This window comes from Triturus cristatus, chromosome 3_1 (assembly GCF_964204655.1).
Source record: "Triturus cristatus chromosome 3_1, aTriCri1.1, whole genome shotgun sequence".
NCBI classification, from domain to species: domain Eukaryota; kingdom Metazoa; phylum Chordata; class Amphibia; order Caudata; family Salamandridae; genus Triturus; species Triturus cristatus.
Genome location: NC_140583.1, coordinates 1020988593 through 1021011058, shown reverse-complemented (window position 1 = coordinate 1021011058; position 22466 = coordinate 1020988593). Strand labels below are relative to the sequence as shown.

Genomic DNA, 22466 nt, shown 5'->3' with positions numbered 1-22466 from the left:
TGCGCGGCCCGTCTACTACTTGAACTCCCTCGCAGTCATCCCGTGAGGGCCGGTCTGGTCAAACTGCACTGGCTGCCAATTCGGCAAATAATTCATTTTAAAGCCATGTGCATTGCTCATCAGTCCTTCTGGGATACAGGCCCCATGATCACTCGCGATCTAGTTACCCACTACATGCCCACCAGAAACCTCCGCTCCAGTCAAACCTTTCTGGCGACACCCTTTAGAATAAAAAAGACCAGGTCAGGCGGCAGGTCGTTCACATATAACGCTGTTAAATTCTGGAATGCTCTTCCTTTGCATCTCAGAGCTAACTCTAACCTTTCGTCTTTCCGTAAAAAGCTAAAAACCTTCCTTTTCAACCTTTCCTACTAGTCTTTCCCAGCCACCTTATTAGGTTCCTTTTAATATCCTCTAGCGCTTGGACGCCCCTGGGCAGCAATTCGCGCTCTATAAATGCACATCCATTTCCATTTCCATTTCCAGTAGCACCTCTACCTGACTGGGGCTGGGCCTGCCTTCCACAAAAGACTGTCTCCACCTCCTGCGGTGTGTCTGAAGGCCCTGGCCCACACTGACAAAGAAAGAAGTTGTGCTCTGGCAGAGTGCATCCAGAACTGGTTTGGACTGGGTTCAGGACCCCTTACAAAAAGAGAACAAAGACATTTTGGGGTATAAATATCAGAACTGAAACCCCTGAATTTTAGATCATCCTGGAATTAAGAAGAACCTTTACCAAGGAGAAGAGGGCGAGAAACTGAGAAGAAGGACTGCCCTTGCTGTGTGTTCTGGGGCTGACCTGCAGTTGCTATTCTGCCAAGGGAAGAAGAAGGACTTTGCTGTGTGCTGTGTCCTCCACTTAAAGGAAATCTCCAAGGGCCTGAGGAGAGCTGGCCTCCTTTTGTGGAAACTCAGGAACACCAAAGTTTCCAAAATCCTCGCTAGGACACTGTGTGCGTGTGTCTGGGCACAGCGTGTAACCTTCGTGAAGCCTGCATTACTCGAGAGTGATTTGTTCCCCAAGATCACTCCTTCGACGCTGTGGACATGTGACTGCACCAGCTGTGACCTCCAAGAACTTGCACATCTTGAAAGTGCTTAGTTTCCCAAAAGCGGCTCTGCGACGCTGTGCGTCTGTGTCAGTGCACAGCTGATGGCTGTTTGGAAATATGCCGAAGTCGCGATCAACTAGGGGCCATCACCACCGCTGGCCCGAGTTGTCAGCAAGAACGTGATCGCCAGAAGAGGGAGCCGGCCGAGAGCAGGATCAGCTGCGAGGTGACGCTTAGCAACCGGGACACCTCCGACGTTCAGCCGCCCAGCCATGCATCAATGTCACCACCGAGTGAACGAGGCTGCGCTCAAAGCAGGAAGCGCTGCGCCCGCTCTCCCCATGCAGCGTAGGGAGGATCGGGAAGCCGGAGTCCTGAGGAGCCTCGAGCCGGTGTCCATCTCATCGCCCAGGTAACGCTCAGAGATGCGCACTCGAGCCGCCACATGGGGTGCTGCCAGGGAACTGTTGTGAGACCTTATCTTGATTACGGCCTGTACCGGCATAATGGAGAGTTGTGGCACCGAGGGCCATTTTTCCTGACACTGTTATTTGAGCACCTGGGGGGGCATATTTTTTGGGTAACTGACCTCAGAGTCGGCACAAACCGTTCAATAAACAGAGGAGGCACCGCAGCGTTGCAAGGGAGATCGGTGCCTATGAGATTACAAATTGCATAAAGAAATACAGAACCTTCAACGTCTATTTTTCTGTAGTAACAACCTTTTGAAAGCCATATTTCCTGAACTATGTATGTTGGATTTTTGTCGTTTTGGTCTTGTCAAGTTTAGATAAAGAGAGTCTATTTTTCCAAACCGGTGTGGTGTCCATTTGTGTTCTTTCACGGTATTACTGTGAGTGTTGGTACCAATAATTTACACATTGCCTTGAGCATAAGCCTGTCTGTCTGCACATGCCAAGCTACCAAGGAGGTGAGCAGGGGTTATCTAGAGTGTTTTTCCCCCCTACCCTGAATATAAGCAAGGGTCCCTATTTGGACAAAGGTACCTACCTCTGCCAACTAGAGACCCCCATTTTTAACAGTGAGCACAGCCTATCTTTATTGTATATCTGACTTACCCTGACTAGAGTGGTTTGTTCTGCCTGGCTCGGGCGCTTAGCTTAGCCAACCAGAAACCCCATTTCTAACAGTGTGCATTTACCTCTCCTTGAACAAATGGTCCACTTTGGTCTATCTCCAAGACTGCAGCAAGGAAGCAGTCTTCCTCTCCCCCTCAGGCGCAATCATTGTACATTTTCAGAATCAAAGCTCTCATTCTCCAATACGGTAACTATTGAAATGGGTTCTGATATTAAAATCGATTTGAATTTGATATTGATATTTGATTCATTGTTACTTTGGGACTACCCATATTTTGCAGAGACATTGGTGCTTGTGGGATCAGCATCAAAAGGATTTGTGGCTGAATTGACATCAGCATTGGCTGAACTAGGACCTGAACTGGAACATTTTGCATTTGCGTTTGGTTAACACTTTGCATTTACTCATCCCCACTAACTCAATTTGGATTCTGTCTACAATCTATCTTCCTATGCCCAACACTATTACAATGGTGACAAGGAGTCGATTTCTTCAACGTTGCAATATCTACCTCTGAATTTGGATCATTCAGAACACTTTGAACCTTACCCGGTTAGTCACCTACTCCACTTTGGGCCATCAATCCTCCATTCTGGAAGCCAACAGCCTGCATTCCACCAACATTCCCTGCATATGACTGGTTTTGAAACCCCTTCTGAGCCAGCTTTGTCTGGGACATCATGGATTTTTCTCTACACCTTTTATGCTTCAACTCTTGCTCATGACTACAGTATTTTGCATATCTCAAGATCTCAATTAAAGGCTTTATCTGCCAACAAATCACATTCTGTGCATGCTGATTTCTGGTCCCGACCCAAGAACGAACTGTGACACAAAACTCCCCATATCTCCCTTTACCGGATATTCTTGTCCACTGTGCTGTTTAAACACCTGCAACAATTGTTCATGGTAAGCATGCACTGATACTTTGCCTTCCTGAGTGGTTCTATTGATCTTCAACCAATCAATGTCCCTCACTGGAAATTTTCCTTTCAAAAAGGAAATCCCCTCATTGAACTTTGTCATTAACACAGGTGAGGGTGTATGGGTATGCACATTTCTTGGAGGTTCTGTACGTGGCTGTTGCACAGCTATCTAACACTCATTCCACAGATTACGTGGTACCACAATATTAAAGAAGGTATTCATGTCAGTCCAAAAAAACTGATTTTTATACCCATAGGCAAATTTTTCTTAATTTTGGAATGTTGTTCATGAATATCGCAAAGTCACCTCTACTCCATGGTACATGTGCCTCCCCACCACCTGGTATCTCTCTGGTGTCTCCCTCAAAGGAGAGCCTAATCCTGGTGGTGGTTTCCCATTTACTTCTTTACAAGCTGATTGTTTCTTTTCCTTTCCTTTCATCGTCACCCACTTGCTCTCTAACCTGTCAAAATTGCTCTATTTACAAATGCACTACACCAATTCAGCAATGTGCAATTGCTTTATCATCTGATTGTGCCCTAAAGCTGTTCTGTAAATAAACACTCTTAGAGAGATCTATCTATTACTTCCTAGCCTACTTTCTTGTGTGGTAACTGCATGTCTCATGTTCTCCTTGTTCAGATATTTCAATTCATTCTCCTGATATTGATTCAGATGTGAAATGTATAAACATCCCCTAATAGTTTCTTCCAATTCAACCTTCAGTTTTGCGACATCTAAGCGGCTCACCCTTTCCTGACTAGTAGTTGGTCTCTCTGTATCTCCTGTTCTTTTATTTTCAGGAGTTTCCTCAATTCATGGGGGAAAAATCCCATCATCAAATGGTTCTGTCTCTCCCTGTGCAATTGTTATTGTAAAAATAATCCTTTCCCCTTCTTTCAATGATTAAACCTTTTTGGGTGGGGTCCAAGCAACAATCTGTGAGTTTTGCGACGTTGGGATAAACCCTGTTGAGGGTACTCCTCCTACAGCACCTAGAACAACAGGATTCAGTATGATTTTAATTGGTGCAGTTGCAGCAGTTGTTGCTAATGTCTGAGCTGATACAATCTGTAGCACTTGTGAGGGGACAGTTGCAATAGAAGCAAAATCACCTGTAGCAAATATAGTAGGAGCTGCTCCGACAGGTGCATTTGCAATCGAAAATTCTGGAAGTGGTCTCTCAATTTGAACTGTACTCGGGTTGGAGCTGTAGCCACTGTGCCACTAGTGGCTGTAACACCTTCTGTACCTGATGCTGGAGTTATATATGATGGTGGACATGAGGATAACAAAGCTCTAAAATGTCATGTCTTGAAACATTCAGTATCATGCCTGATCATCCTTACCCTGCTTGTGATGCCTTTTAGGCTTTTCTGCTGCTATTGTGGGATACATTCTACCTTTCTCAACTATGTATTTCCTCCATCCATGTTGACCTTCATCCTATTGAGCATCCAAGTGATTCCACACTACCCTCTTTCCTCTATTCTGATACATTTTTTTCTCTTTGGCATGAGCTGCTCGCTCCCAGGCATTTAGGGCCAGATGTACGATGGCCAAAATAGTGCCTTGCAAATTGTGAGCCATTTGTGAGGCACTATTTAGGATGTACAACAGTGTGTAACACACTGTTAGCGTTTCCCAATAGGGTCGCAAATAGAGAGGCTCATGAATATTAATGAGCCACACCCAATTTGCGACCCCATTGGGAATGGGAGGCCCTCCCAGGTATGGTGCCCTGCTGGGCTCAGCAGACCACCATTTCTGGGACTGCTTTTAAATAGAGCAGCTTTTTTTTTCAAATGCAGCCTGTTTTCCTTAAAGGAAAAGGGAATTAAAAAAAAAACAAAAAACGTTTTTGTTTCATTTTTTAAGGGCAGGCAGTGGTCCCTTGGACCACTGTCTGCCTTTAAAAAATATTTTCCCCTGCGTTTGCAAAGGGGAAGGGGTCCCCTGCGGACCCCTTTCCTTTTGTCACCCAATTACCACCCTCTTGAAGAGGGTGGTAATTTGCAAGTGTTTTGTGGCCGCAATTGCAGACACAAAACATCTGTATATAGGGTTGCGTATGCTATTAGGAAGGAAATGCCCCCTTCCTAATAACGAGTTGCAAAACCTTATTTTGGGAGTCGCAAAATAGGGTTTGTACATACCCCATGCCATTTTTGCATGCGCAAATGGGTTTGCAAACCCGTTTGCGCATGCAAAAATGGTTGTACATCTGGCCCTTACTGCTTCCCACTGTTTGGGTCTAGGAGGTGGTTTCATTTCATATAACTTTTCCCTCAAATGTTCAATAATTTTTAAATCAAAAGTACCATATTGTGGAAATCTGAATGCTCCTTCATATTCAGTGATCGTTTGCCATAATGAAGCCACAAACATGTATGAAGCCCTGCGTTTGTTCCCATATAATGAACTGGTGGACCTTTTGGTGGAGCACTTCATCCTCTTGAACAGGGACTCACCCATCTCCTCTCATTAAATCTCTAAGAGCTTTAAAACATTTCATTATTGCAAAAATTCAGCAATTAATGAGCAATTGTCATACCAGTGAATATCAATGTTTATGTTAAATTTATAATTTTGTAAACAACAATATTTGCTGTTACTCCAAATACAATCCTCTTTCTTGTAAGCCTATCGTAATTTAGCACTTGATGATTCACCAAACAATTCCAGCGCAGCACTTAGTTCAAACTATCTGATGTAGTTCTTAATCGGTGAAGCGGTTCACCCTCCTTTATAATTTTCTCATACACAAATTCTACAACTGTAAGAAAGCACAATAGATAAATAACTTTTGTCTCTTCTGCTAAAGAATTCAAAATAATTCATTCACACAAGAAACAAATCAATAAATAACACCTTAACATCTCCCTACTTCCTTACACACAGATGAAATCTCTGCCAGCAGGAAATCAAACTGACTGCTACAGTTTCCCCTTTGCACTACAGGTTCCACTTATACCGAACAATACTAGCACAGTCACAACAAATTGTTAAAATCCATATCTGAGATGTGCATTCGATTGTACCTCATCAACCTGCACCACAAAACCTTAGCAGAAAAATAATATCACAACGTATTCTTTCTTAACTATTCAGGGAAATTGGACTGCTCCGAGTCCAGTCACAACTTTGACTGCTCAACATAAAAGCTTGGACACATAAACTCAGCACAAAGACAAACTTAGGAAAGATATTTACAATGCATAACCATATCAATACACACACCTCCACCACTGCAACGGCCTTCAAAACTGCAAACTCCTTCAATTTGACAGAGTGGGGATTTCTATATCTTAATTTTTGAGTGTAATCATTAAATATCCCCGCCATTGGTTTTATGGACCGCTGTTCATCGACAGGGAGAAGTTAAAAGGAGCAATCATCTGCATTAAATCATTTAATTGATGAAATAATTAAATATTTAAGCACAGTCAATAAAGAGAATTTGTGTGAGTTAAAGGGTTTTATTAAGAAATGTTTCTTTTAGTTTAGTACTTATTCAATAAGCATCAGTCTTTTAAGCATTATCATCAGAAATGAATGAAAACCAATAGTCAATATTTCAGTAAAAGGAAAAATCCAATGTTGATAAGAATAACTGTTGAAAGTAAATTAATACAGCAAGCATGTTCCATACAGCAACTGCCTTCATCAAAGTGTTAGAATGGAATAGGATGAGGTGTCAGATGAGAAAACCCAATAAAAGGTTCTGATGAGAGAATAAATGCACAAGCATAAACCCTTTGCACATCAAATAGAGAAAATGTCAAGCTGGTAAGTATTTTCAGCTATACATCGGCAGACATCTGATGAAGCAGAGAATAAGTCAAAAGTGATCTCTCTTGAAAAGACATATGGTCTCAAAAAATCCAGAGATGGTTCCCCAGAAAGTGTGAGCAAGAAAAGCCCTCCTCTACTCTAGGAACACGCACTAATATAAACACAAAATATTTGTCGATGGAAATAAGTATCACTTAACTTGTTCACATCTTCCAATAGGATTTCAGTAAACCATTGGGAATAGCTAAACGTTCTAGTTTCTCACAATGGGCCACAGACATAAGTCTTTGAAAAGATAATTTGTCCTCATTTTGTGACTCACACAGTTCTTCCCATGAATCATCCTTCCTGTTTTCTCCTCTCCTCTGGGGGAGAACCTCACTATCGGTTGTCTACTACATAACAAATGCCTATTCACTACATAAAAGGCAGCTTCTGGAAAATGACAGACTCTGCATTGAAGAGAAAATATCCCCTGCAAAGCTGCAGCTCAATGTGGAAAACAAGCCTTTTAATGCTAATGTGAAACTTCTGTTAATAAGGTATCAGTGTTGGAATTATTATATCTTTTGTATACTTATAATACTTAAGTATGGTTGCTTACTGCAAAATGTATAAAACACAGCGCGTGTACTATTTAGCATAGATTCTTGCACTTTTTAGTAGGGGTGGGTGGAATTTTGAATTCCACCAGCAAAATTGGAGGAATTTATTAATTCTGCATTACTCTTGTAACGCGGAATTACTAATACATTCTGCCATTCCGCTCTGCCACCAGAATTAATCATTTAGCACTGGTTAAAATACAGATTTTCAGATAGGGCTACTTGGCTGATTTATCCATACAGTTCAAGGGAGGAGAGCAAGAAACTGATCGAAGAGCCCTAGGGAGATATTTCCAGTGGGCTGATTGCACAGACACAAGGTTGCTGTTGCGTGCCATTCAACTGCTCCTAGAGGGACTGCTTGAGGACAGCAAAGAAAAGCATTGTTTTGTTTACAGGAAGAGTGCAGTTGTGCAGAGTGCAGTGGTGCAGAGTGGAGTGGTGCAGAGTCGAGTCATGCAGTGTGGATTGGCGCAGAGCGGTTTGGCGCAGAGTAGAGTAGTGTAGAGTGCAGTGGCATTGAGTGCAGTGGCATAGACTACAGTGGCGGTTCCTGCATATGAACGTTTGGGCGTCACCCCATTGATTTATTTTGCCGTGTTTTGCTGAGTGTACTTACTTACTTTTTACTCTTAAATACAAATTTCAGCCCAAGGAGGCAGTCTGAGTCAGCTGTCTCAGCCGCGGGTCCTGATTGTGATGTCACTTTTGTCTGCCTGGCTCTACAGCAGGCTTTGGGGGTGGGTGGGGCTAGGAGCAAGGAGTAGCAGCAATGCGCATGTCAGGTCATCTGGGTGCCTTTCCCTGGCCAACCCGACATGCGCAAGGTTAACAGCCTCTGCTGTAAAATGAGTGAGCCGGGGGAATCGAAGCCGCAGCCCCCCGGTCTCCGAAGGAGCGGCGAGTTGCCCTGCCCCAGGCCAATCCAAAAGCTGCTTTAGCAGCACCTGGATTTGATTGGCTGCTTCAGTTCAGCGTCTCTCAGCCGTCTCTAGGCAAAGAACGCAGTTGCGGAGCCAGTGACTGGGGGGCACCATTGGCCATGGTCTGGAGCATGGTGGAGCATATTCACCAATCACTGCATGGCTTTATTGTAAAGCCCTGCAGCGATTGGTCATCTGCTTTGCTCCCCTAGCTCAGCCTCTCTCTCCCCCACCCCTCTGCGTGCACACGCCAGTGCCTGATTCTTAATGCACACACAAAGAAGTGGTCCGTGGAGAGAGAGAGTCACGAGTCACGACTCGAGAGCTCCGCTGCAGCTTGACCTGTGTTGCCCCTGTAGGCCAGAGGCCTCGGCTTGAGCACAAACATTATACAGTGAGCCTCAGCCTGCTGCCGGTCTGTCACCTTGAACCCTATCCGGCTGAGCACTGCTGAGCCAGACCTGATGGTGGATTCTTAATAGTCGTCACATGGTGAGTTTAGTTTAAATTTTGCAGGCACTGAAGCACAGCACCAATTAGTCTCCATTCGACGATAAAATGTTGCGCCAGCCCAGAGCCATTGATGCCGAGACTCAGGCCTGGACTGGTTCACCTGAAGGGAACCAGGCTGGTTCCCCTCAGGTGAACCAGTCCAGGACTGAGTCACCAGGTTCGATCAGGTCGGTATGGCGTCGTTGGCTCAACATCCTTTGATACTGGGGATTGGGGGGAAAAAAAAATTAATCTCCATGGGGCAGATTTATGAGGTTTTGCCGTAGGGAAGCGCAGCATGCCTTCCTGTTGCGCTTCCCTACGGCAAAAGAAAAGGGCAGGGATGCGCCGTATCTATAAAATGTGGCGCATTCCTGTCCTTTTCCCCTGCGCCGGCGCACAATGGGCTGCCTGCGCCAACGCATGCACCTCTGCACCATGGTGCAAGGGTGCCTGAGTTGCGGAGATTAATATTTTTGTACAGGAAGGGAAACCTTTCTGTGCAAAAATAATCACAAGAGGTTTTTCCTCTTTGTATGGGTGCTGCAGAATGCAGCACACATAGAAAAAGGAAAAACGAGGAGAAATAAAGATATTTCTCCCCGTTGCGCCTCCCTTACGCCTCCCCTGGGGAGGCGTAAGCTTTTGGCGCTGCCTCAGATTTACCATTTCTCGTAAATCTGGGGCAGTGTCAAAAGCCCATGGATGTTGCTGGGAACGCCCCCAGCAACACCCGTTGCACACCCCTTTAACGCAGAACACTGCGTTAAAGGGACTGTTATTTATGAGGCAGCATTAAGCCAAAAAAAGTGGCTCAGTGCTGCCTGATAAATATCACGCAGGCTTCTGCGCCACGGAACGTCACAAAAAGTGACGTTCCGATGGCGCAACGGGCCTCATAAATCTGCCCCCATGTGCCTAACAAAAAAGTATGTAGTTGAGTTCTTCTTTCCAGTCCCTGTGTAGTTCGTTCCATCCTGGACTTTGCAAACTCACTATTAACACTGTGAGTGAGTTCCCAAAGTCCATGATGGAACGAACTACACAGTACTGGAACACACTCTTTGAAGTGCTAAAAGCGTTAATAATGTTCTTTATATAGCGTGAACGCGACCCGGCCGAAAGTATGTTTTAACGCGGCTGGCTGGCTTTACATGAGCGCGCCAGTCAGTGCTTGACTTTTTGTGTATGACTGAGGACTGGTCCTGGAGGGGTGACAGAGTTTGCACCTGATGTCACTGCACACCATAGGCTACTACTAGTCTCACTCCAGACTCCACCCATAGACGGCCGCGGAGCCGTAGCTGTGCTACTCTGGCCATTACACAGTCCATTACGGCCATAAACCCTGCTGCTGCACACTTTGTGACGTCGAAGTAATGCCAAGCTCAAATAAATTCATTTTAACTTCATACACCGGACCTACGTGACTCCTGTGGCCCTGAATAAAATTAGTCCTGGCCGTGCCTCGACATATGCCCGGTGTACAGCGGGGAGGCGGGGATTTTATGCATCTAGCGTGGGGTTGTGGCCAGGTAGGGGCCTTTTGGGAAAGGGTGCTTGTAAGGTTGAACTGTGCCACCGCCCTAACTTGTCAGCTCGTGCCTTGACTGTGCCTGCTGGACCTTCTGTTCCTCCCCAAGAAGCGTAAAAGTACGATTCGGTTCATGCGACAGACAAGTCGCCATCACGTGTATGGGGGTTAGGGCTCCATCGGAGGAGCTCTGGATTGGAGATGTCTTGGAATGCGCGGTGGCAGAGGAGGCGCAAATGTGTCACGTTGCGTTAGAACTGACACCAAACTTCCATTTGACTTGGAGGACTGGGGTTTGCTAGGCACAATTGTCTGGAACCAGGAGGGAGGTGAGGGGGGACAATCCTATGGGCAGTGATGACTCCACAATGTGTTGGGGGGTAATCCTGTGTCGGGGTGTAATAAACTGAATCGATCTGATTTGTGATATTTACCAGGATGGTGAGCTATGTCTGTGTTTCCCTTACAGTATCTCTGGCAATTGATGTTGGCCAGGAGTGGCTCTGCCGTGTTTGCACTCCACCTTGCTGAGTTGCTGCTTTGTTGTTCATTGTCATGTGCTCATAAACTGACAAATAAAGGATAAAAAAAACACATCAAGGACGTTGTTGTTAACAAAAAAAAAGGACACAAAAAAAGGAGAAGTGTGCAGAGAGAGAGAGACATTTTCCCGCTCTGTTCTGCAGTCTTGCCCTGATGACCTTCATCAACAGAATTTTATGAATACCGTTTCCCTGACATTTATTTTTAATGTGGGTGATCTGGGAGACTAGTGTATTACATTTTGCAGAGAAATGTTAGCTAACGTTTCATGCAAAATCCTCAAAAAAAGTTACTTTTAGATCAAAACAGCACCTCACACATTTGAGAAATGGGAGGGCATCAGAGATTATTTGCATTAATATTAGTGAGCTGCTGTTGTGCTGCTGCTGTTGTGCTGCAATATTGAAAACACGTCAGACACACAACTGTCCATGAATATTATTGATGTAAACACATTTAGAATTTTGGAGGAGTGCCTGTGCACTGTCCGTGACCTGTTCAAAGAGATCATGAAACAGCTGAATCTGGACCTTATATTCAAAGCTGTTCCTAACAGGGGCCAGGGTCCCCTAAATACGTTTGGCCCAGGGCCCCCAAAATCCTTAAGATGTTCCAGGTGGTAGGTGCCAGCAGGGGCTAGCTTCAGAAACATACATTTCTATCTTGTAAATAGAACTCTTTCTGAAGCGAAGAGCATTTGCAGGCAGCATGTATGCTTCAGGTTCTCAGAGATGCATGCCAGCCTAGTTTCAGAAATGTTTTTTTTTGTACCACAGGAATTTACAAGAGTGCTTGTGTTTTGTAGGCCTGGGTGGTAAATTCTGTTCCGCTCGCGGAATTTGCGGTATTTGCAGAATTTGGATAATTTCGCGGTCCGCGGAGAACGCGGAATCGCCCAAAATTCTGCATTCTTCAGCTTCGGGGAATTTTTTGCCTGTTCGCGTTCTCAAAATGCGTGTTTGCAAGATATTTCCCCCCGAGCACGCAAACAGCGTCCGCGAACAGGAAAAAAGCACCGTGAACAAGCAATTCTGCGCACTTTCTGCGTGCTCGCGGAGATTTTTTACCATTTTGATGAGCTTTGCATAGTGCGACTACGCAAATTCCGCCCACCCCTAGTGTTTTGTGTGTTCCACTTACATAATAGCAACAGCAATATCTCAAGCCTTAGGCTTTAAATGATGCAGTAACACATGGTGCCACTGCCAACTGCTGTTCAGATTCCTGTGCTGGTTACAACAATAAACATTCTATGACCAGCTGCCATTCTGGGCCTGAAGTGAGGATGCTTAAACTGGTACTTACCATCAGCACCCTAGGCCCACTTCCAGCATGTGAAAGTGTGTGCGCAGCCATTGGGTGAAGGTCTTACGAACTGCGATGTGGTCCGCCTGGCATGATTGAAGGCTGAAGTGCTGCTGCAACAATTTTAAGAATGATACCAATGTTGCATGACTGACTAAAATCATAGGGTTTGTGAAATTATAAAGAAGTGTTTCTAATTTATGCATTTCGTTGCCACTACTACTAAGTAATTATGTTATATTTTTCTTTTCAGCATCTGGTAAAGGCAGTGTGACACGATCTATATAATTTTTGGGCAAAGAACAAGAGGGTTCTGTACAGAACCCAACCTACTTTGTTGCTCTTGCACCCTTACAACACAAAAACATCAGTGTTTAAGGTAAGGATACTGCTGCTATGTTTTCTAAATGGTAGTTAAAGTCTATATATGTGGTCTGCATGCTGGGTCGGGTGGGTGCACTGCACAGCAATATAAATTTGAGGCATGGAACTGTGTAATCAGTATTAAAAGATGGATTGGAATGTTGCGAGTTCCATTTAAAACAATGAAGTGGTGCAGGGATTGTAATGGAAGGTGTAAGCTTTCAGCTCCAACTTCCCATTGTTTCTTTTTCTATTCCTCCCTTTTTAATGTAGAACCCTGAGTGGATGGACTGTAATGATAGCTTTATAGCTCAGCTGCCTCGGGCTATACCAGTTGTTAAAGGCCCTCTCCCATGCCTTGTTATAGGCCCTCACCTGTCACACGAGATATGTCTGCTTCAGGGCCTTGAGCAACTAGTATGGCAGACAGAGGCAGCATTCTATAAGGCTGTATTTTTAAAAATCATGTTGTGCAAAGGGGAGCTGTTGGAGATATATTATGATAATGCACAAGATATGTATTTATAGAGAAATGTGATGTTTTTGCACCAAACCCTATACATTGTACTTTGATTCTTAACAGGTAACTTTAATATTGGTAAGACACCATGGATACAGTAGAACAGATACTTGCAAGGCCATTCATTCGACTGAGTCTTGAAGACAAACTAACTGTAAAACGATTAGGACCTGACCGGCCCGACCTACAATTACAACAAATTTCTCAAGACAGAGGGAAGACTTAAAAACATACATTCTCAAACACCTGGTACACAAACGTTGATTGGCTTACAGGGTGTACTTTAACATATTCTCTGTTCTGCTTCCCCTGCTTGCTGTTTGGTGGTGACATTCATTGGACAAAAAACATGAGTAATAGACTTGAAGCATTTGTCAGACAAAACAAAGAAGCAAGTACACACAAGAATCCATATGAAAAACCTGACGAGACTCGGAATGTTCGGGAGACACACAGATTGAAGCCCACATAAGGGACGCGTACCGCATAACAATACAGAAGCACAATAAAGCAGTTGATAGAAATAGACACATACTGTCATAATTAATTGATTGCATTAGTTTCTGTGGTGCTTTTGAACTGGCATTGCAAGGCCATGATGAATCTGAAAGTTCATCATATCCTGGAATATTCAGAGGCTTTCCGGATTTATTAGCAAGCATAGACCATGAAATGGAAGCACATTTAGAAAGTGCTACAGTCTTTACGGGTACCTCTAAAATGATATTAAATGAACTCCTTGAGTGTATGCTCAAAATTTTGAGAAGCCATATTGTCCAACAGATGAAAACACAGACTTTGTGGCTATTCAGGCTGATGACACCACTGATGTGGCCACAAAAACACAGTCCATATTAGTCTTTCTGTACCTTGACAACAACAGTAAAGTTGTGGAGAGATTCTATGGTTTTACACATTTAAGAGACTCTAGTGCAGAAACCATTACTTCAGCTATACTGTGTGAACTGAACTTGATTTTTCCAGAGCAGCCTCAAAAACAAAAACTTATTTCACAAAGCAGTGATGGTGCGTCAGTAATGAGTGGAAGCCTTGGAGGAGTACAGAAAAGAATTAGAGATGTGTACCCTAATGCCCATTATGTGCACTGTTACGACCACCAACTTAATCTTATTATGCAACAGACAGTATCAAAGATCTCTGAGGCACAAATTTTCTTTTTCGATGTAGGTGGCATGGCAGCATTCTTCTCACGTTCCCCCAAAAGAACGGAAGTACTTCAGGAAATTGTGGCCAAAAGGCTTCCCAGGCGACCCACAGCTCGTTGGAACTTTCACAATTGTACAATCAAGCTAATATTCCAATATAAGTAGGATCTGGAGAAATGTTTTGACGCCATAAAAGCCAATCCTGACTTTGAATACAAAAGTCGGAATGAAGCCCGTGGCTGTCCTAGAACACTACAAGACAGAGAGTTTCAGTTCTTTCTCTTTTTATTTCATAAAATAATGCTTCATGTCGACATATTATACAACCAGTTACAAACACGAGCCATAGATACTGTCTCTGTGCAAAGAGATACCAGTATGTTTGTGACTGGCGTGAGCAAAGTGAGAGATGGGGTTGACAATTTAGACAGCAGACTGCCAAAGGATTCTACTTTCTCAAACCGCAGGAAAAACATCAGCAGTCTGGTCCGAACTGCAAAGGAGGTACGTGACATTATAATTGTGCATGCATGGGAACGTTTTGCTTTTACAAAACATTTGGTGAGTGCCTCATTACTGCAAAGGGATCAGTTTGAAAATTATGATCATTCCTTCCCTGAGCAAACTGAGTTGACTGTACTGTACGGAATGCATGTATACCAGCAGGCCACTGGTGCCATTTCTTTGCTGGCTTTAATTCAGATGCTTAATATGAAACAGTCACTTACAGAGAAAGTGACTTTACTAAAAATAGTCATTACCACTCCTATGACAACAGCAGAGTTGGAACGATGTTTTTCCACTTTAAACAGAATTAAGACATTCCTGAGGAACACCATGCTTGAGGAAAGACTGAATGCCTTGGCAATGCTCTCTATAGAGAGAGATCTTGTCAAAACAATCCCAGACTTTAACGTTCAAGTTATTGAGAAGGTCGGTGCTATTAAAGACAGACGTGCTGATTTTGTCTACAGAAAGTGAACAATACATTAACCATAACATTTCATCTTAAATGCTGCTAGATTGTGACCTGTTTAGTTGTTTGTTTAGTTGTTTGCAGTTTAAATAAAAAAAATCTGTGAGGTTCTCAGCATTGTATCTTGAATTCTGTTATGAAGCTCTGTGATTATACTGAATAAGCAGCTACCATGTTGTTGTTATATGACATCCTTTTATTAATTAATTGCTTTATTAACCTTCTTGCTTCTCAAATTTGCTTGAAAATGCACCCTTTACCCACTCTTTTTTCAAAAATTTCTCGGGGGAGACTCCCCCGAATCCCCCTTTAGGTGTTCCGGCTCACTCGAAGCGCTCGCACGCTCGCCACGCTGCTCTCCCACAAATTTTATGCTACGCCACTTTCAAATGTCAGCAGCCACCACTCGTAGAGTAGAGTGATGTAGAGAGGTACAGAGTGGAGTGGCTTAGCGTTGAGTGATGCAGGGGGTAGTGGTGCAGAGTAGAGACCATTGGCATAGAGTGCAGTGGAATAGAGTGCAGAGTAGACTTTACAGGCAGTGGAGCAAAGACTGGAAGGGATGCCACTCAGATCAGCGGGCACTTCTGCAGTCTGGGCTAGTGTCATTGCAGCCCAAGGGCATCTGCTCAAGTCTAGCACCCTGGCTCGGATCACAAGCGTACAGGGCTCAGACACACTTGTGAGGCTGTCACAAGGATACCTGCTCCTCATCCACACCCTAATAGAGCCCCAGCTTTTTCCCAGGAGACCCTAGGATGTCTCTCTGCTACTCACTGTCGCCTGGCATCACCTAGGCTGTTTTTATGAATTTCAGAGGTTGTCTACCATCAATGGCGGATGCACACCCATTGTGGATTCTTTTTTTATTATGTGAAGAATGCGCCCACAAGTGTAAACAGAAGAAGGAAAGCACTGTGACGTAGTGCATCTTCTTGACGATGGAGTGGTTGCCGTCATCGCAGGAAGGGCTCACAATTAACACTAATGCCATTTATGCAAGTTGAAAGAGGCGGGCCTGTTCATAAAGCATAGGATTACCCTTACAGTTTTTTTTTGTCTTTCTGTCTTCCCTGTGCCTTCCAACCATTGGGTCAAGAGCAGGACTATTCCTGCAGGGTTACTTAGGAGCATTTCACTTAATTGCCTCCTCAGCAAACTAATTAACACTCCTGTCCCAACAATTGTACGCAGTGACACCTTGCTTTGCTTTCAGATGCAAGCTGTGAGGTGGACAGTGTTTTGGTGACCTCAGTCTCTGTGCCACCCAGCAGCTCACGGCTCCCAAATGGGTGGTTGTTGCCACAGCATCGCAAAGAAGAATGAAACATATTGCTGTTTGTTGCACTTCTTATTAATTTGAGCAAATAACATTTACACACACGGGTCTTAGCGCATTGCCTTTCTGTGCCACACTGTTCTAAATTACTATTGTTGTTTGCTTTAATTACTGAAGAAGTTAACGTAATATAGCATAAATAAATGTATTTGTTTTCCGCAGCTAAAAAACCCCAAGTTTAGAAAAAGCAGGAGAGTGCAGTAAATACCATCACTGATATTACTACACACTAGAGTACAGGCATCAGCTCTGAAAGAGGCAAGAAATAAACTTGCAGCTGCACGCCTGTGTTGTGTAAACCTGTGGGCTTGAATTGTGGGCAATGGGCTTGTCTCATCTTGTAATAGTAACATGCTCCCCGAGACGGTGTCACTATGCTTTTCTGCACGAAGATACTTCTTTGTTGCACAGCTGAAGTAGGTAGAGCAACTAGCTCACATTTCTGCAAGGAGCTATATGTGTCTCCCAGAAGCAGTACTCACATGCCTCTGTGGTGCGTGTGCGCATGAGCCACTCATCTTTTGCCCTATGCTCCTGATTTCTGACTGACCTTGGAGGTGCCTCCATTGCAGAGTGTCATGGTAGTGGTGGCTGGTGTGACCTGATGGACTTGTGAGTGGCAGGAAGCTCATGCTGTGGCTAGAATGGGTCTTTTGGCAGAGGAGATAAACTGCGGTTGGGCAGAACACTACGGAATCTCAATGAGATTTTATGTAACTCTGCTGAATTCTGTGGGGTGAAACTCTGTGAGTTCCACCCACCCCTACTTTTCAGTTAAATGTTGTTTCATTTACATGAAGAAATTTGCTGCTTCACCTCCCCCCCCGCGCTGCAGATGAAAACCTTGGCCTCATGGGAAGCACCTCTCCATCCCTCCCCCCACCTCTACATGACTCCACTCCATGTTGCCTTTATGTACATGCCTCCTCCATATCTGATCAAGATACCCACTGTGGGTCTCATTTACAAAGTAAAGACGCAGTGCTGTGCCACAAGCCGTTTTGCTGCACTGAGCTGCATCATTCGAAAAGCACAGGGATGCGTCGTATTAACGATAATACAATGCATCTGTGTGCTTTCCCGGCGCTGGCACACAATTGGCTGTCATGCACCAGCGCATTTTGCAAGGGTGCCTGCATTGTGGGGACCTTCCTGCACAAAAAACAGTCATTGATGGCATTTCCCTCTTTCTGTGCATGCTGCAGAATTCAGCACATATTAAAAGAGGAAAAAAACAAGAAGACACACAAGTATTTCTCCTTGTTGCGCCACTCCTACACCTTCCCTGAGGAGGTGTAGGATTGTGATGCACTCCCAGCTTTATCAAACTTCGTAAATGTGGGAATGTGTCAGGTTCCATGGATGTTGAGTAAGAACACCTGCAGCAACACTCATGGAATGCCTCTTTCATGCAGAGTAATGCATGAAAAGGGCCCATATTTAAAAGGTCATTAAAAATCATGCAGGTTGAATTCACGTGGCCTTGTAAATATGGGCAGGCACACTGGACCGCTGGTGTGTCAAAAAATGTGATGCACGAGCGGTGCAATGGCCTTGTAAAGGAGGCACTCTGCATCTGTGTTTCTTGTTTACTGCTGTTTAAATGCTAATGTTGTCAAGCCTGAAATCTAAAATAAGCACAATTGACTATGAAAAGAAGCCCAAAACAAGCACAGATCATACCAGAACCATCTAGCACAAACTGGGCCTAGATATAAAGCACAATAGAGTTGTGTGGCATAGAGTGCAGGGTCGTAGAGTGGTGCAGAGTAGAGTAGCATAAAGTGGTGCAGAGTAAAGTATAGTGGTGTAGAGTGCAGTGGCATAGAGAAGCGTAGTGCAGTGAAGAGTGGCGGAGAGTTCAGCGGTGGAGAGTACAGAGTTGTAGAGTAGAGTGTCAGAGTGCAGTGGTGTAAAGTAGAGTAGAGTGGCGAAGAGAGCCTTGGCATAAAGAACAGTGATGCAGAGTAGATGGCAGTGACACAGAGTGCAGTGATAGAGTGCAGATGTGTAGAGTGTATTGGCGTAGAGTGCAGTGCTTAAAAAAAAAAGTAGATTGTATTAGAGTAGAGTCAAGTGGAGTAGAGTGGAGTGGTGTATAGTAGAGTGTAGTTGCATAGAGTGGGATAGAATGAATAACATAGAGTAAAGTGGTGTAGAGTGCAGTGATGCAGTGTAGACTAGAGTGGCGTACAGTGGATTGGCATAGAATGCAGGGGCATAGAGTTGAGTGTTACAGAGTAAAGTGCATTGGCGTAGAGTGTATTGGCATAGAGTGCAATGGAGTAGAGTGCAGTATTGCAGAGTGGGATAGAGTACAGTTGAATAGAGTGCAGAATGGATTGGCATGGCCTAGACTGGAGTAGTGTAGAGTGCAGTGGCGTAGAGTGCAGTGGTGTAGAGTAGAGTGGCAAAGAGTCCATTGACATAGAGTAGGGTGTTACAGGGTAGAGTATAGAGGGGTAGAGTGCAGTGACGTAGAGCGCAGCGGCATAGAATGGAGAGGTGCAGAGTGCAGTGGTATGGAGTGCTGTAAAGTGGAGTAATGAAGAGTAGAGTGCACCGTTGTGGAGTGGTGCAGAGTAGAATGGAGTGGCGTAGAGTGGAGTATTCATGGTGTGGTAGCACACTGTCATTACAAACAACACATTTTCAATTGAAATGACCATTACGGTTGCACAGACAGTTTTACTGATAAAATTATGTAATGCACAGTTGAAAATGTGTTGAAATTGTATCACCTAATGTAATGATGTGTTATGATCATATTGAAGTATTTGTGTTCAACACACTTCAGAAATAACAAATGAATGTGCTCAATTTGTGTTCCTAATGCTGACATATTATGAGATACTTACACAGTTCATTTAAATGTTGCTGTTTGCTAATAAAACTAGTTCCTACCCCCAGTATCCCTCGAGATTGACACAATTCCCATTACTTTGAAGTCAGAGAAAGAAAAGTAAACAAGCACCCTAGGAATACAGCACCTGACATTTGGCCTCAGTCTTTTAATAAACAGCAAAGGTGAGGAGATAACAAGATTAACAGGCCTATTTACAGAATGGGAGCATTTGTAAGGATACTGTAAATAAGGCTTGGGCAAGGGAGGGTAGGAACTCAAGTTGGACAGCCTAAAACAAACAAAGCCAGTAAATGGAAAGCAAGAAAATGTGAGTTACAAACCACAAAGCCAATTGCAAGCAACGGCAAGAATGCATTCCTTGGTCAACTTTCTGAATGTCCCAAAAGATGTCTTTAGCAGCTGTCTGGTAGGTTACGACCTAAAAATGTGCTCCGCATTACATTTGGGCTCATGAAGCAGCAGATGGCAGACAATGATTTCTAAATTTTCCCTGAAGCAGCACTTTGCAGCCCCTGCTTTTTGTATATCTAATTTAGTTCTATACAGTTATAAATATATTTATTGATTTTTTTTACAATGTTTATTCAGTGCTCTCAAGTTTTGAAAATTCTTTTGAGTGAGAACTAATTAGCATATCAGAAGTGTTGTCGCACAGTCTTAGACTTAAATTACCACTCATGAAGTGATATCCCTTCAACAGAAAATATCGAAATAAATGCAAACTGAATCTAATTAACACACATCCTCACAAAAGTATACTTGTGTTTCCAAGGGAGATCCTTCCATCAACCGAATGTGTCTGTAGTGAGGATGCCCCTGCTATGTTGTTAATTTCTGAATAATCTACAGCTTCTATGAGCTGTTGTGCCCACCATAAAGCTGTGAACCGAGCCACTTTCAGGGTTCAGGTTTCAGTCTTTATGTATGAAAAACTTAGCTTAATTCATGGAATTACTTTTATACATGCACTTACTTTCGTTTCTTAGACACACCTTCCACAACCCCCATTCTAAGATGTTCACCACTATGCCATCCATCTCTTGGAGTCTATTTTTTGTTTTACCGATGTTTATGCAAAACACCCATCCAGGCCAATATCTATTTATCTAGCCTCTGGGCAAATATTATAACATTTCTACTATTGAGTCAGCAGCCAGCTAAAATTAGGGCCGGACTGGCCGTAGCGGGCACCGGGCATTTCCCCTGTGAGCCGCCAGGGTTAGGAGCCCGTTTTGGGCCCCGGGGGGCAGATTTTGTTACAGGGCCGTTTTTGCAGCATAGCTGCAATACCGGCCGCTGTAACGAAATCGTCTGAGACCGCCTTGGCAAACAGCTCGGCTGCACCCCCAACCCCCCGAGGAGCCGGCCAAGCACTTTGCCAGGGCCGGTTTTGGTTCCCAGTCCAGCCCTGGCTAAAAATTGAAGTTTTCAGCTACTTAAATGGCTCTGGGCAAAATAGCAGAGATTTTGGAATCTTTAGCTGGTACCTGGATAAATACAGATAGATGATACTATTGGGGCCAGATGTACTTAAAAAACTTTATTCGCAAATGGCCTGATTCGCAGAATCGAGCCATTTGTGAAAGAAAAAAGTTGTTTTCCAATGTACAAAGGCCCACTTTGCGATTATGTAACCTATGACCAAATCTCAAATTGGGTTTGCGATTCAGTAATAGGAAGAAGCATGTTTAGGGCACTCTTTCCAAAAACCGAATGTGTGTGTTAATGTTTTAAAACCCAAATGCAGTCGCAAAACATTTGCATTTTATCACAGACTTCAAGTAGGTGATAACCTATTCGCACATAGGAAGGGGTCCTTAGGGACCCCTTCCCCTTTGTGAATGTAAAAAAATCTTTCAAGAACAGGCAGTATTCTCACATATCACTGCCTACTCCTAAAAAAAGAAAAGAAAACTTTTTGTTTTTATTTTTGAAATGCATCTCATTTTCCTTAAAGGAAAATGGGCTGCATTTTTTTTAAGTGCATTATTGACAAGCAATCACATATATGGTGATCTGCTGATCCGAGCAGGCCACCATACCTGCGATTTTTGCAATTCCCAATGGGTCGCAAAGCGAAGCCGACCTCATTAGTAATCACTGGGCAATGATCTCTCATTCATTCATGAGGTCATTCATTTGACAAACCGGCAATCATCCATAATTCCTGTTTAGATTTATTGTAGGGAAACTCATGCCAAAAACATCTTTCTTTCAAGTTTCAATTCCTCCAAAATGTATTCAACAACAGCTTTTATCGCCATATCCATTTATCAAACATGTGCCTGGCACCATCTGTGATTCATTGATCCATTCGATTGTAACAATCATCCGCCACTCATCTAATGCTTCTTACTGCATTCATCAAAACATTAATCAAGTATCATCTCTCATATCTATATCAATTGATCAAAATTGTTTCTGAATCTGCTTCCTTACTTTGTTTTTCTGTTTGCCAGTACTTGTGCAAAAACAAAAAGGTGATGGATCGAATGGTTGAATTAATTTCAGCCTCTGTCAATCGCCCTGGCCGCATCCCAATCCACTGGTTTTTGCCCACTATGCCAACTCAGTTTGGACCAAGCCACATACAAAGGAGTCTTGACCCTGCCCCTCATTGGAATAGTCCAGCCCGAACAGGAGCCTGAACTAGAACACAAGCAACCTGGGACCGGCTGGGCACCTTGAGCATCAGTAATCAGATTTAGAAATACTGTCAGACTACAAGAAGGGATAAATAATATTCGGTTAACTGAAGACAGTCCTGAATGGACAATAAGAGCAGATTATAATTATTACAGTCATCATCATTATTAGAGATCAGGAAAAGACTGATTGAATTGATTGTTTTTTATGCTGTCTCAACTTTTTTTTTATTATAATGCACTTCAGATTTTAAATTGCAATAAAACTTTATAGATGTTAGGACTATCCACAGTGTGAGAAAGAAGAGAGAAAC

The 22466-nt window shown here is 43.7% G+C and overlaps 1 long non-coding RNA gene across 1 annotated transcript in view; it reads left to right on the top strand.

The window, feature by feature from the left end:
- LOC146861434 (uncharacterized) overlaps positions 1 to 15415 on the top strand; it is a 29415-nt gene extending 14000 nt beyond the window's left edge. The window contains exons 2-3 of the long non-coding RNA XR_014979262.1: positions 12531 to 12656; positions 13224 to 15415. This is a non-coding gene — a long non-coding RNA (uncharacterized LOC146861434). The remainder of the gene's footprint in view (positions 1 to 12530; positions 12657 to 13223) is intronic.
- Positions 15416 to 22466: the final 7051 nt, after the last annotated feature.